Source organism: Macaca nemestrina, chromosome 6, assembly GCF_043159975.1.
Source record: "Macaca nemestrina isolate mMacNem1 chromosome 6, mMacNem.hap1, whole genome shotgun sequence".
In the NCBI taxonomy this organism is placed as follows: Eukaryota; Metazoa; Chordata; class Mammalia; order Primates; family Cercopithecidae; genus Macaca; species Macaca nemestrina.
Window position 1 is genome coordinate 116,942,660 of NC_092130.1, and position 13,797 is coordinate 116,956,456.

Below are 13,797 nucleotides of genomic sequence, written 5' to 3' on the forward strand. Positions count from 1 at the left end.
TTTAAGTGTATCAACTATTTTCATTATCGTTAGGTTTATCTATTATAATTTAAAATGAGGAGGGTCAAAAAGACAAGACACCATCTTCTTCCTTAAGGGGACTACAAACTAATTCTAGAGACCAGATAGATAAATTGGTAACGTGACAATAATAAAAGACATCAGTGGCAGAACGGTGCCTGATATCCACTCTTATCAGTAACTGCTTTAAAGACTTATAGGAAAGAGTAATCAGATCAATGATACTCTCTGGGAAAGTACATTGTACCCCTAAATATGTTCAAAAAGATCATCTGATTATAAATGTAGAATGAGAGACATAGACTAGAAGATCTTCAAAGGAACCTAAAGATCATTTTGTTCTTCTTTCTTAATTTGCAGATAAAGAAATAAAGACCCAAAGGTGAGTAATGACTCACAGAGCATCACACTAATTACCATCAGAGACAGAACTAATATACAATTCATGTGACTTCCAGTCCAGAGTTCTTTGTAAATATATAATATTTCAACAATCACTACTTTGGATGTGAGCACTTATTTGCTGTCTCATAACTTGACCATACTTTTACTAAGAAATCATTAAAATTACCAAACATTAAAGTATAAGTCAAATACCTCATTCAGAAAGATATGCAATCTGATAGTTATCTCTCCTTTGCTGGTTGAGAAATAGGGTATAAGATCTAAGGATAACTGATTATACCTTCTTCTTCAAATAAGGTGCTGGGAAATATTTTTAATTTTATTATTTAAAAATTTCAACATATTAATTAAGCTATAGAACCAAAGTTTTATTATTTTGCTAATTAAAATTAAATTTAACACTACTATCCACATGTTAAGATGGTCATAAAATCCAGTATCAACTGATTTGGCAGAAGTAACATAGGAGTTTGTCTCTTCTTTCTCCTTAGATGGCACAAGAACCCTGAAGCATAGGCTGGATGGGAAAACGGTAGATGCCAGGTATCTCTCTCATCTTTGATGGTTGCTAATACGGCTCTTTTCAGGTCAACGTGGCTCATTTGCATGCAGGTAGCTCCATTCTCCTCGTGTGAAGCTAAGCCACAGAGATGCTGATTGAAGTCCCAAGACCACAGGCACATAGTGTATCAGTTAGTTTTGCTATGCAACAAGCAACCTCAAAACTTAGTAATTTAAACAACCACATTTTTAGTTCATGATTCTGTGGGTTGACAATTGGGCCTGGGCTTTCCCGAGCAGCTCTTTCTGCCTTGATTTGTGTCACGTATGCATCTGTATACAGCTAGAAGTCAGTGAAACAGCTCTGCTTCTTGCAGATTGTCTGGCTGTTGGCTGGGGAAAAGGACAGGAACAGTTTTATATGTCTCTGATCTTCCAGCAGGGTACCGTAAGGTTACATGAGAAAAATCAGAGACATACAAGGCCTCTTAGAGCCTAGATTCAGAACCAGCATAGCAAAATTTCTGCTGCATTATATTGGCCAGAAGACGTCATAACTCAGCTCAGATTCAAAAGATGGAACAATAGACTTCAATTCTTGATGGAGGAAGCTTCAAAATCACATTTAAAAAAAGACTTGAATACAGGAAGGTATGGAGAATGTGACCACTATTGCAACCTACTGCATCCAGGCAAGCATCCCCTTGGAGGCTCTACAACTTCAGAGGCTGTGCATTCTGATGAGCCCCCGCCTCTGCTTCTGAAAACCATAAATCTCACCACCTTCCTGGTTTCAGGGGTTCTATCAACCTCATAGGGCACCTCTTTAATCACAGTACATCTGCTGATTAATTTTCTCCTTGAGAAATACAGTTTAATTATTTATGTGGACCTAAACCTTTAGTAGCAAAGATGTATATGGGAAATTCCCTCCAGCATAACATTCATAGTGGATTGCTTCTCTTTCTGGCTGTTAGCTACATCAGGAAGGTAAGTCTTCCTGGACAGAAGGATCAGAAGCCTGGTCATCATTACTGCAAAAAGAGAATATCTTTCATTCTTCCATGAACTCCCTACAGAAAACCAACCAACCAAACAAACAAACAAAAAACAAAAAACAAAAATGACTCCGTCATTTCTCAATAGCCATTCTGTCACAGCACATTTTCATTTAATCTTCTTGGCACAAAACTCATAAGAAACTTGAGTTGGAATTGTCAGTCATTCTCAAAACAAATTTTTGTAAGCACTACTTTTTCCACAAAGCATTATCTGTGTCAGATAAATATGACCACTCACAACTTATATTTTTTCTATCTGTTCCTTTAGCTTGTTTATAGTCTGAGTATATATGTGTTTCTTAGAGAAGGATAGCATATCATTATAAAGCACTCATTTAATTCTAGTTCAAACAATTATAGTTGAAGTACACTTTTCTTTATGTAGTCATGATTTTTGGAACATGCATTTTCTTGATTTATTAGGTAATGAACCCTACATAAAAAATAGTTTTCCTTTATAGTAACAAAAGCCTCTTCACATAGAAGCTTATTAAACTCTTAATAGTCACACTAAACACAAATTCCCTAGTACCATAGATGAATATCATGTCTTTATCATGTCTTTAAGAAGGCCAGAGTAGAAGGAGAAGGACAGTGTGAAAGTCGTGTTTATCTAAGACTTACTTTATACTAGGGCTGTGCTAGACGCTTCACTGGTTTAAATTAATGTTTACACGAGCAAGAAGTAATTATGATTGCCTTCTATATTAACAGGAAAAGAGGGCATGGTCAAACTGGGTAATTTGTAGAGAATTTAATAAAGAGACTATTTACCATGAGCAGTGTTAGAGGAAACACAGAGGGCGAGTAGAGTACCCTGGGAATATAAGCAGCAGAGAACTAGTGAGAAGTTCTAGCCAGAAGGGTCAAGGTCAAGAAAAACAGAATCTACTGAAAAGGCTGTTGAAAATAGAGTCTACGGTAGAAGGAAATTACCAACACTCCCACTGGCTGTCTCCTGCTGACTCCCCATTGGCTGAACCTGATCAGAATCCAGAGCCTTGGAGCCTGTTGATGCAGACCAGACACTCAGCCTCCTAAGACAGAGCTGTGTGGAGAAGGGAGAAGGAGGCAAACCAGGAGACATCAGCATATTTCCCCTGCATCCCCCCATTTTAAAGATGAGCAAGTTGAGAGTCAAAGAAAATAACTTCAGGAGGTCACCAAGGTAAAACAGAATGTAAAATCAGATCTTTCTTGTTCTCTTTGAATAATATGTGTTCACTACCCTATTGAGTTTGGTAAAGAGAAAATATATATATATATATATATTCACCATAAAGAGTATTTTCCAAACCAGTTCCATCCCCAACCCCAGCCCCGCCTTTAACTTCCACATCCATATCATCACCAGGACTATCCAGTGAGGGATGGTTACTTTTATCATCACATTTTAATGGAACCCTTTTATAACCTCTATGTTTGATACCATTCCTCTTACACTGTTTTTATTTCCTAATATGAACAATTTCACTACTGTTTTAATTAATTGTCAACAAATATCTATTAATTGCCTAATATGTACCACAGCTATTTTTTTTGTTTTTGTTTTTGACACTGTAGAGGATACAACTGATGTCTATATAGACATGGCCTCTACCTTTAATTGGTTATACTCTTGTTTCTGTTTTTTGTTTCTTTCTTCTTTCTTTTTAAAGCACTATATTCTTCAGGAGACCAGGGATCATTTCTGACTTGTTCGCTACTTTTTAGCAGTACCTGTAGCAGTACCTGGAATAGTGCCCAGCACATAGTAAGAGTTCAAAAAATATTGTTGGCCTAATGAATAATAGTTTTAAAATACTGGAAATCAAATGTGATGAAACTCATAAATATGTGACACACATAGTGAGGAGTTTGGAGGCATGGGAAGATGAAGGCCAGGAATAATTACAGAGACAGAGGAAGCTTTTTTGAAAATGGAGATACCCAGAGGAGCATTGAAGGGTGAATTGAGTTTAATAGATATATGAGAGAAGAGTTGAAAATGTTCATGGAAATATGGGATTAAGAGATAAAAATAAAAAATATAAAATTCCTTTCTCAACATAAACTTCATCAAATTCAATAAACTTTTGTAAGCTATGATACCATCCATTTAGTTCATCCCTAAAGAATTAAGATTCCTGGAAATCTAACCATATTAATGCAATCTTTTTTACATTATTAACTAAAATGGGTGCCTTTAAAGCTTTTTTTAAGATTACAAGATACAAAGTAGTCAGGAGATCATATCAGGACTGCAAGATGAGTGCCTAATGATTTCACATTTAGACTCTTACAATATTGCCCTTGTTTGATGAGAGAATGAGTTAAGAGCATTGTTGTAATGGAGAAAGACTATTTGGTGAAGTATTTCCAGATGTTTTTCTGCTAAAGTTTTGGCTATCTTTCTCAAAACACTCTCATAATAAGCAGTTGTTATTGTTCTTCGGCCCTCTAGAAAGTCAACAAACAAAACGCCTTGGGCATCCTCAAAACCTTTGTTGCCATGACCCCTGCTCTTAGTTCACTTTTGCCATGACCTTTGCTCTTGACTGGTCCAATGGCTACCAAGAGGTACCAAGAGGTAGCCATTGAGATGTCAATTTTAGCCAAGTGAGATGTCTATGGTGTTGGCTATTGTTTCTGTTGTTAATCGTTGATCTCCTTCAATTAGGACAAACAAGATTAATTTTTTTCTTGCCAACTGATGTGGATGGTCTGCTGTTCATCTTCAACATCTTCTTGTGCCTTATCTTCAAATTGTCTTTTTCCTTCTTAAAAAGAGTTATCCATTTGTAAACTGCTGGTTTCTTTGGGACATTGTCCCCATAAAGTTTTCATAAAGCCACAATGATTTCACCATTCTTCCACCCAAGCTTTACCAAAAATTTAATGATTGTTCTTGCTTCAATTTTAGCAGAATTCATGTTGCTTCTATAGGGGCTTTAAAAAAATTAATGTCTTATCCTTCTTAGTGCCTCAAACTAGACCTTGTTCAAATACGTTAAACAAGTTAGTATGAGTTTGGTTTGGTGCAAAAAAATGTTGAAGTCTATACATAGCTTTTTCATAACACTTATTTTCCATAAACTTTTTGAAGATCCCTTGTAAATGGTAAGGGCATTTGGGTACTTTAAGCTTAAGGGGAAATGGTTCAGCAGACTAAATTTTTCCCAGAGGAAATCAAGACAAGTGTGATAAAAGGGTAAAGTTTGTCCTGGAGGAACCAACTGTGCCTCTTCTGGTGCCTTTCTTTCTTTCTTTCTTTCTTTCTTTCTTTCTTTCTTTCTTTCTTTCTTTCTTTCTTTCTTTCTTTCTTTCTTTCTTTCTTTCTTTCTTTCTTTCTTTCTTTCTTTCTTTCTTTCTTTCTTTCTTTCTTTCTTTCTTTCTTTCTCTTTCCTTCCTTCCTTCCTTCCTTCCTTCCTTCCTTCCTTCCTTCCTTCCTTCCTTCCTTCCTTTCCTTCTTTCCTTCTTTCCTTCTTTCCTTCTCTCCTTCTCTCCTTCTCTCCTTCTCTCTTTCTCTCTTTCTCTCTTTCTTTTTTTTTTTTTTGAGATGGAGTCTGGCTATGTCTCCCAGACTGGAGTGCAGCGGCGCTATCTTGGCTCTGCTCACTGCAAGCTCCGCCTCCCAAGTTCACGCCATTCTCCTGCCTCCGCCTCCCAAGTACCCGGGACTACAGGCGCCCACCACCACGCCTGGCTAATTTTTTGTATTTTCAGTAGAGACAGGGTTTCACCGTGTTAGCCAGGATGGTCTCGATCTCCTGACCTCGTGATCCACCCTCCTCGGCCTCCCAAAGTGCTGGCATTACAGGCGTGAGCCACCATGCCCGGTCTCATTGGTCTCTTTCTTGTTGTCTCTCCTCCTGCCACTCTGGAGCTCCTCCTTTCCTCAGCAATGTCTGCTGTTTTAAGTTGCACGATACAAAACGAAACAAAACAAAACAAAAACAAACAAAATCACCTGCCCAGCTTGCTCAGCTGTCCGTCTCAGCATATGGCTTTGTTTAGTGACTTCTACCAGTACCCTAAGAATGTATTTGTTTGTTTTAATATTTTAGTTTCGCTATCACTCCTATGGGAAGTTTTTCTCAACCTTTCCAGGTGTATTCCACTATGTCCTCCTATAATACTCATAGCTTCTGCCATGACAGCAATTATTGGGATACATTGAAGTGGTTTGTATTGTAGCCCGTCTCTCTGGAGCAAGGAAGAAGAGGTCTGGGGCTGTCTTGCTGTTGCTGTTGTATGAATAACTATGTCTATCCAATAAGCCTCCAATAAGGGAGGATTTTCAATCATTTTATGAATATAATTTTACTTATCTCTTCTCAAATGCTGTATTTCATGCTGGTAAAGGTGCTTTTCTTGCCGAAGGAGTTTTTGGAACCCTGAAAATTACTTTGTAGTTATACCTAGAAATAGGACTAATTTGATTTGAGAAATACGATTGCCAATCATCTTGGTTTAACCAGGACTCAAGAATTTTTGGGACTCGGGGATTTTCAATGCTAAATCCTAGAAAGTCCCAAGCAAACCAGGGCAAATTGGTTCCACCATATTGGAAAATAAAAAACAAATAATAATAAGCTTCCTCTGTGCACTATGCTGTGTCTATAAATACTAGCCAAGGTTATGTTTAGTGCTGCAAAATTTAATTTCTGATCTCACTTTTTCATCCCTTGAGTAATGGAACATTATGTCTTTGTAGGAAAGCACTCACCCTGTGCATAGTGAGTTGAGACAGAGAATTCATAGACTTTGTCAATTTATGTTGCTTTTAGCATACCACAATAATTGGTTCTCTCAAAGTCACCTTTTATGCCTTGTGCTATAACTGACTGGAAGAACTCTTAAGTAGAGAGCTTTCCCTTTAGATGGTTTATTACAGATGAATTCACAGGAAATCATTTTTGTGGTTGTTGGTTGTTCTTAACTCTCAGAAGTTCCTTGAGAGAGAATTACTTTCATCCCTCAAGAGGAGATACTGGGTTGGAACACAGCATTCATACTCAAGCACTTCAGCGCTATTTGGATTGAACCAAAATGAATTTAATTCTTATTCGACTCTTTCCATTATTTCCTTATTGTGTTCCTTGTTTTTGCCTGTAGTAAAGGGCATTGGTGGGTGATAGAACAAAGATAAAAAGCAATACAAGATTTTAAGGAATTAATTTTCTTATTCAGGAAATAAGGTGGATGGAATATATAGTATTGGAAGTACTCTCCAGTCTAACACGCAAAGCCGGGAGGGGGCAGCTGCTTGGCACTTTCATTAGCTTGGAAGCCATAGAATGGTTATCAATGTAACATACATAGCTCAAATGATTTTCTGGAACATCAGGGATAAGATAAGGATACACAAGAAAAAAATTTGCTCCCTGTGTACTTTATGTTTTATAGCCTCATGAATGATTGGGGCTTAGATTGCTCATTTATTTGTTGCCTCATTCTCACAGATCACGAGTACGTATCAAAGGCAAACCTAGGTCAATCCTTTTAGGCAGAAGTCAGCAAGTGCATTTAATAGCTGGCTTCTCAGGAGCATGCATGAAGCTTTTTACATGTGCCGTTTATCATTTTCTTCTCACATAAAATCTACAAGGTAGATATTATGACGGTTCTTGTTTACAAGAGAAAATCAATTGAGGAGTGGAAAGTTTAAGAAGCTTGCTTTTTTGTAAGCAAAGATATAGATAGGTGTTCCAATCCAGGTGATCTGACCCCAGAGCTACATGCTTATTTACCATGCCAGGACTTGCATAGGTGTGAACATGTATCCTTACCCTTTTTTTTTTTTTTTTCTTTTTTTGAGACAGAATCTCACTCTGTCTCTCAGGCTGGAGTGCAGTAGTGCAATCATAGCTCTCTGCAACCTTTGCCTCCCAGGCTTAATCAATCCTTCTGCCTCAGCCTCCAGAGTAGCTGGAACTACAGGAGTAGGCCACCATATACAGCTAATTTGAGCTAATCTCAATCCTAGCTTCCACAATCTAAATTTGGAATTTAGGAAATAATCAATGAAAAGATAATGAAAATAGAAACATAATATGAGATAAACACTTTGAGGGAAGAAAACATTTATTAATTTAAAAAGTTAATATTTTCTGAGATTCATTAGGTTTGTGGTCTTGTACAAAAATCCCCTATGTTTATTTTTCTCATTATGTTCTTTATATCCAATAAAATACTGTCCTTTTAATAATCCTGTAACATTGCATTGAAACAAATTTGAAATGAAAGATGTATCATAAAACCTCAGAAGAAAAAGTAAAGTAATAAAGTAGTAACTTTTTATATCTTGATGATAACTGTGCTGTAAGAATTATTATTATAATCCCATTTTATAGGTGAGGAAACAAAGCTGAAGGTAAAGTGAATTGCCAGGGGTCACATGTCAACCAAATTGAAGACCAAAAACTGGAACCCAGTTTTTCAAAAGAAGCAATGGCTTACATGGGACATAGCAGCCATCCAAGGAAATACAAGGTGATTCCCTGGGTCATCACTCCAGCACTTAACACTACTAGGAAAATTAAGCAGTTAGACTTGGAGAAATAAATATTACCACTAAAAGGAAGTCACTCATGTAACCCTAAGCATTCAGCAAGGCCCTGAGTTTATTTCCCCAGTTGCATCAGCCTTCTATACAAATCCTAAATCTGGATATTGTTTTCATTGATGCTGGAATTACTCTGAGTTGATTAAATTCAACTGGATAAAAAAAATATTGCTTATGTAGAATTTTCAAACAGTGATACGTTTTGTAACACGATGGCCCTGCCAGACTGAAGTAGAACCTGGATTATTATCATTAATAAAATAATAAGAATAACTTATCATGTGGGTATTTGCTATTTACCAATCACTTTCATATTGATTAGGTCATTGATCTCCAGACAACCTTTTAAGTGGAGGATATGCTGTTTTAAACCTTATTTTGTACTTCTTTGATCGAGGGTGGGCTAATAAGACATTTGTAGGTGGATCTGTCCTACAATGATTCATAAATTTATATATAAAAAATTACAAAGATCTTTCAGTATTATTGCATTAAGTTTTGAATTATACTGTTGTTCCTTATCAATTCCCTTGAAACTGATTATTAGAATCCTGGTGGCAAATTTTAGTAGCTTGCAGGTTCCAAAATAACATCCCCATATTTTAATTTTATGGTACTAGAGAGTCTGGAACTAAAGAAGAAAAATAATCATTAGGGTTAATATTTATTTATTACTTTGTTTTCAGAAGGAACTGTATACCTTCTGGCAAAATGTTAGTGAGTTCCTACAACAATTATGATGCTTGCTGTGGATAGACAGAGGACCAATTTCATATTAAGACAAAGCAATATAAAATAAACCAGAATGTTATTAAAGTCATTGACCATAAAAATTTACTCTGTGGTTACTATGAGTCAGCAGGTACTGAGAGCTGATTCTATGGCATCAAAAGACCTACATGCAATTTCAGCTACTCCATTTTTAGAGCAGAAAGGTTGATTCACCTCTCAGCTCCTGTAAGCCTTTATTTTCCTACCTGTAATAGAAGGTCAGCCATAGCTTCAGGACTATTTTTGAGTGTATATTCACTGTAAAGGGCCATACTAAAGGGGTTGATGGTCAGAGACACTAGGATGGAGCTGGGTGAGTTTGGACAAATTGAAAATATTGAATTTCTCTAAGCCTCAGTGTCATTGTCTATAAAATACGAGTAATGCTAATAACTACTTCATAGGTATTACCATTATTTTTGCAGAACTGAATAAAGAAATGAATGTATATGGAAATGCTTTTCAACCTGTAAAACACATGCTAGCCAGATCACATTAGTATAGAAAGTGAGTGAATCTACAACTGAAAACATTGTGCTGTCTTTGGATCTTAATCAATTTTCATATTCACTGATGAATTGTGGAGAAAAACAATCCTAAGGAAGGCCATCTTCTAAGTCATGCTTTTAACCTGATTTTAAAACTACTGCCTCCTATTTTGAGGGATCTTCTTTTCACATTGGACATGCTGGGGTTGTTCCAGGGTATATGCCAGTCTTTTTCCTGCTCTTTCTCTGCTACCACCCTAGGCAATCTCATCTGCATCCTAGCTTCGTTTTCCATTGATACAGTGATGCCTCCTGGATCCATATTTTGAACCTAGATCATCTCCTCTCCTTTAAACTGGCATAGCTAACTGCTGACTGGTTATCTCCAACAGTAGGCCCATAAGTACCTCAAACATAGTCTTCCTCTGCTCCACACCTAATCCTTCTTCTCTATTTCTCATCTTTGTGAATGGTCCCATCATCCACCTACTTCTTTAGGTGAGAAATCATGTTTTGACAATGACTTTCAATCTCCATCATTCCTCAAATTCAATCAATCACCAAGTATTGTTCACCCCACTGTCTAAATATCTCTCCATTCCCACTGCTTTCACCCAAACTAGGTTACCATGATTAGTCATTTGAATTATTTCTTCTAGTTCCCAAACTTTATTTTCTCCCAATCAATTCTTCACATTGTGTTCTGAATGATTTTCCCCAAATCTAAAAATGATCAAGTGTTATCTATACTAAAAACCCTTAAGTGGCTTCTGCATGCCCAGCAGCTTAACGTGACTCACAGGCCTTCACGATCTAGCTTCTGCTCAATCCCATAGTTTTTATCTCTCAGCACTCCACCTTCACTCTCCGTGCACCAGTTTTGCAGAAGTTTCTACCAGTCTTCCACTGTACCATGCTCTCTCTTACCTCTAGCCTTTATCACGGGGTAAGTATTCTGCCAGAAATGCTTTATCACTGTTCTGCCTGCAGCACACATGTGCACACACACATGCTTTACTTTCTTAATTCATACTCAGTTTTTCAACTCTCAAATTAAACTTCAGTCTTTCAGGAAACTTTTCTTACTCGTAACACTCTGAAGTCTAAGCTAGGTATCTGTACTTTTACCATGATAAGGCTGTCTTATAATCACTTAGCTTCTCCTGTAACATTTCCACTAAACCACACAATTGGTAGGAACGAGGTCTGAATCTGTCTTATGTATCCCTCGCTTCTCATTTATTAAGTCAGCGTTCAACTAGAGTAACGGAACCAGTAAGAAATAGACGTTAAGTGATTTATTGCAAGAATAGACCTAAGTGATTTTGAGTACTGGCTGGACAAGTCTGAAATCTGTAGGGCTGGCTATCAGGAAGGACAGGCTGGAACTCAGGCATGAGTTGAACTGAAGTCTGCAGATATTGAACTCTAAGACTCACTCAAGTGTCCTTGTCTGTAAAATAGGAATAATGCTGATAACTACCGCATAGGGCTTGTTTTTCTTCTTCAGGGAAGCCTCAGCTTTGCTCTCAGGGCCTTTCAATGGATTGAATCAATCAAGCCCACTCAGATTATTTAGAATAATTTCATTTACTTAAAATCAATTGATAGTGGACTTTAATAATATGCAAAATGTCTTCATGGCAATACCTGGATTAACATTTGATTGAATAATTGGGGACTGTGGTCTAGCCAAGTTGACAAAACTAATCATCACGTATTTTATTTAGTATAGAGTAGGCTCTCAGTAAATGTGTGTGAAATGAACAGACACCCAGACTATTTTGTTGAACAAGGGCATTTCCTGGGTAAATCTGAAATGTTCCACTTTGTACTACTTAATTCAGCACTATCATATGATTTATGTCTTTTACTTATCAAAGTTTGTGATTTTTTTTCCTCTTGGTAAATCTGAAAGAAAGAAAATGACATGCCCCATGCTATCTTTGACCCCTCAGATTTCTTTAGAAAGAATACATTCAGGCCAGGTGCAGTGGCTCACACCTGTAATCCCAACATTTTGGGAGGCTGAGGTGGGAGGATCACTTGAGTCCAGGAGTTTGAGGTTGCAGTGAGCTATGATTGTGCCACTGCACTCCAGCCTGGGCGACAGAAGAAGACCTTTTCTCGTACAAAACCAAAAAAGAATCCGTATCAATTCATGTCATTAAATGTGACAGACGTTGATCTTCTTGAGGTCGGGGCTGTATGTTAACATTTGTGTGATCTCTCAGCCTTACCTCAGTGTATATGTGCAGTAACTGTTCAATGCAGCTCTGTTGTAAAAAACTAAATTAACCTACTAAGATTTCTTTAAATGATCAATTTATAGCATTTTATATTGCATTTATAAATACTTGCAATTGATCTTGGACTATTATACTAAATGCCTTAAAAGAAGTGAAACTATACATTTGGGAGTAAATTAAAGATTTTTTCTTCAGTATCAATGCAATGTAAGATTACACATTATAATGAATAATTGTGAAATAATGTTTAATGTAAACATTATATATGTGACAATACTCTGAATACTATATGATGCTTATCAAAATCAGCTAAAATAAAAAATGTTTCTAAGATTACATATTATGTGACTTGATCAGAGGAAGGAGGAAGGAAGTTCAGCATATTTTATCAATTCTAAGATGTCATCAATTGATTACGAGATACACCATTATTTTATTTACCATTAAGAACAAAAGAAAAATCTGTGTCAATCAACCACGGCTCATTATCAGTTATAAATTGCATCCCAAGTTCAGATAAGTTACAATGTGAAAAAAATTTAAAAACTGCATCTCAGAATTGATTAAATGTGATGTGTTATCCGGATTAGTAGTAACCGTGCCCCATCAGGGTGGTGATCGGGTATCTGTTTCATTTTGTCCAAAGTAGAACAAAAAAGCAAACTCAGCCATCATCAAATTATGCTCATCATCTGGTCATTATATTTTTCTATATTAATGGGTGAGCTCCTATGTGTTTTAATTAATTTCCAAGGGATCTATCATTTTACCTTTGAAGTAAAATAAAAATGTTTCTAGACCATAAACTTATTCATAACATTGAAGGTGCATTTTGTTTCAGGATGATTCACATGGTTTTTCTTTCCTAGGAGGCTATAAAGAGCAGTGGTGTAGAGTGTAGGCCTTATAGCCTGACTGACAAATCTTGGTTCTTCCTTTCTAGCTACAAGTTAACTAATCTCTGTGCCTTGGTTTCTGCAGCTGGAAAATGGAGATTACAATAGTGCTACTCATGGTACGTGATAATGCGATGAGTTTACATGGGTAATGTGCTTAGAAAGTGTCTGATACATATAGTGTCTGGCAATAAATGCCAGTTTTTATTTAGTATTACTGTTGATTCTCAGAGAGGTTGAAGAACTTCAAGGAAATATTTTTTTTTTTCTTTTCTGATGTTGCTACTGTAACCTCCAAGTATACAGACGAACGAAGAAAAACTGGCTTCCTCCAACAGAACAATTTCTGTTGCAGGTCTCTGCTATTGTGCTGTTCCCTGCTAGGAACTCAGAAGATGAATTCATTTGAAGCCATTACTATGATAATAGCATATTATTATTATTGCCTCCCTTTTCGCCTCTGAATTCTCAGTATTTTTGTAGGATTTTTCCAGTGTTGGCAGAGCTTGCTTTCATTAGAAGAACAGTTATATTAACTATCTACAGCATTATTTTTGCTGCTTATCCTCAAGAGTGACACTTGAGGCAAGAGACAGGCTATTGGACTAATGGTGTGGTGTAGTCCAAGTCAGTGAAAAGAGTGTAATCTTTGTAATCAGACCACCCACAATTGGAATCCTTATTTTATGCATGCACTAGCTTTCTGACTCTGGGGAAAGTATTTCAGTTCTCTGAATCCTAATCCGGGGGGTAATTTTTTTTGATTGTTGTAATTTTGAACTTAACAGCAAAGTTGCAAGAAGGATACAAAGAAATCTCATATATTCTTCACTTCAATTCACTTACTGTTAACACTTT

General features: G+C 36.7%; 1 long non-coding RNA gene across 1 annotated transcript; it reads left to right on the forward strand.

The window, feature by feature from the left end:
- The first annotated feature begins 379 nt into the window (after positions 1-379).
- On the forward strand, positions 380-8,772 carry LOC139363609 (uncharacterized). Its single transcript, XR_011624284.1, has 3 exons — positions 380-403; positions 918-969; positions 8,324-8,772. It is a non-coding gene; the product is annotated as an uncharacterized lncRNA (long non-coding RNA).
- Positions 8,773-13,797: the final 5,025 nt, after the last annotated feature.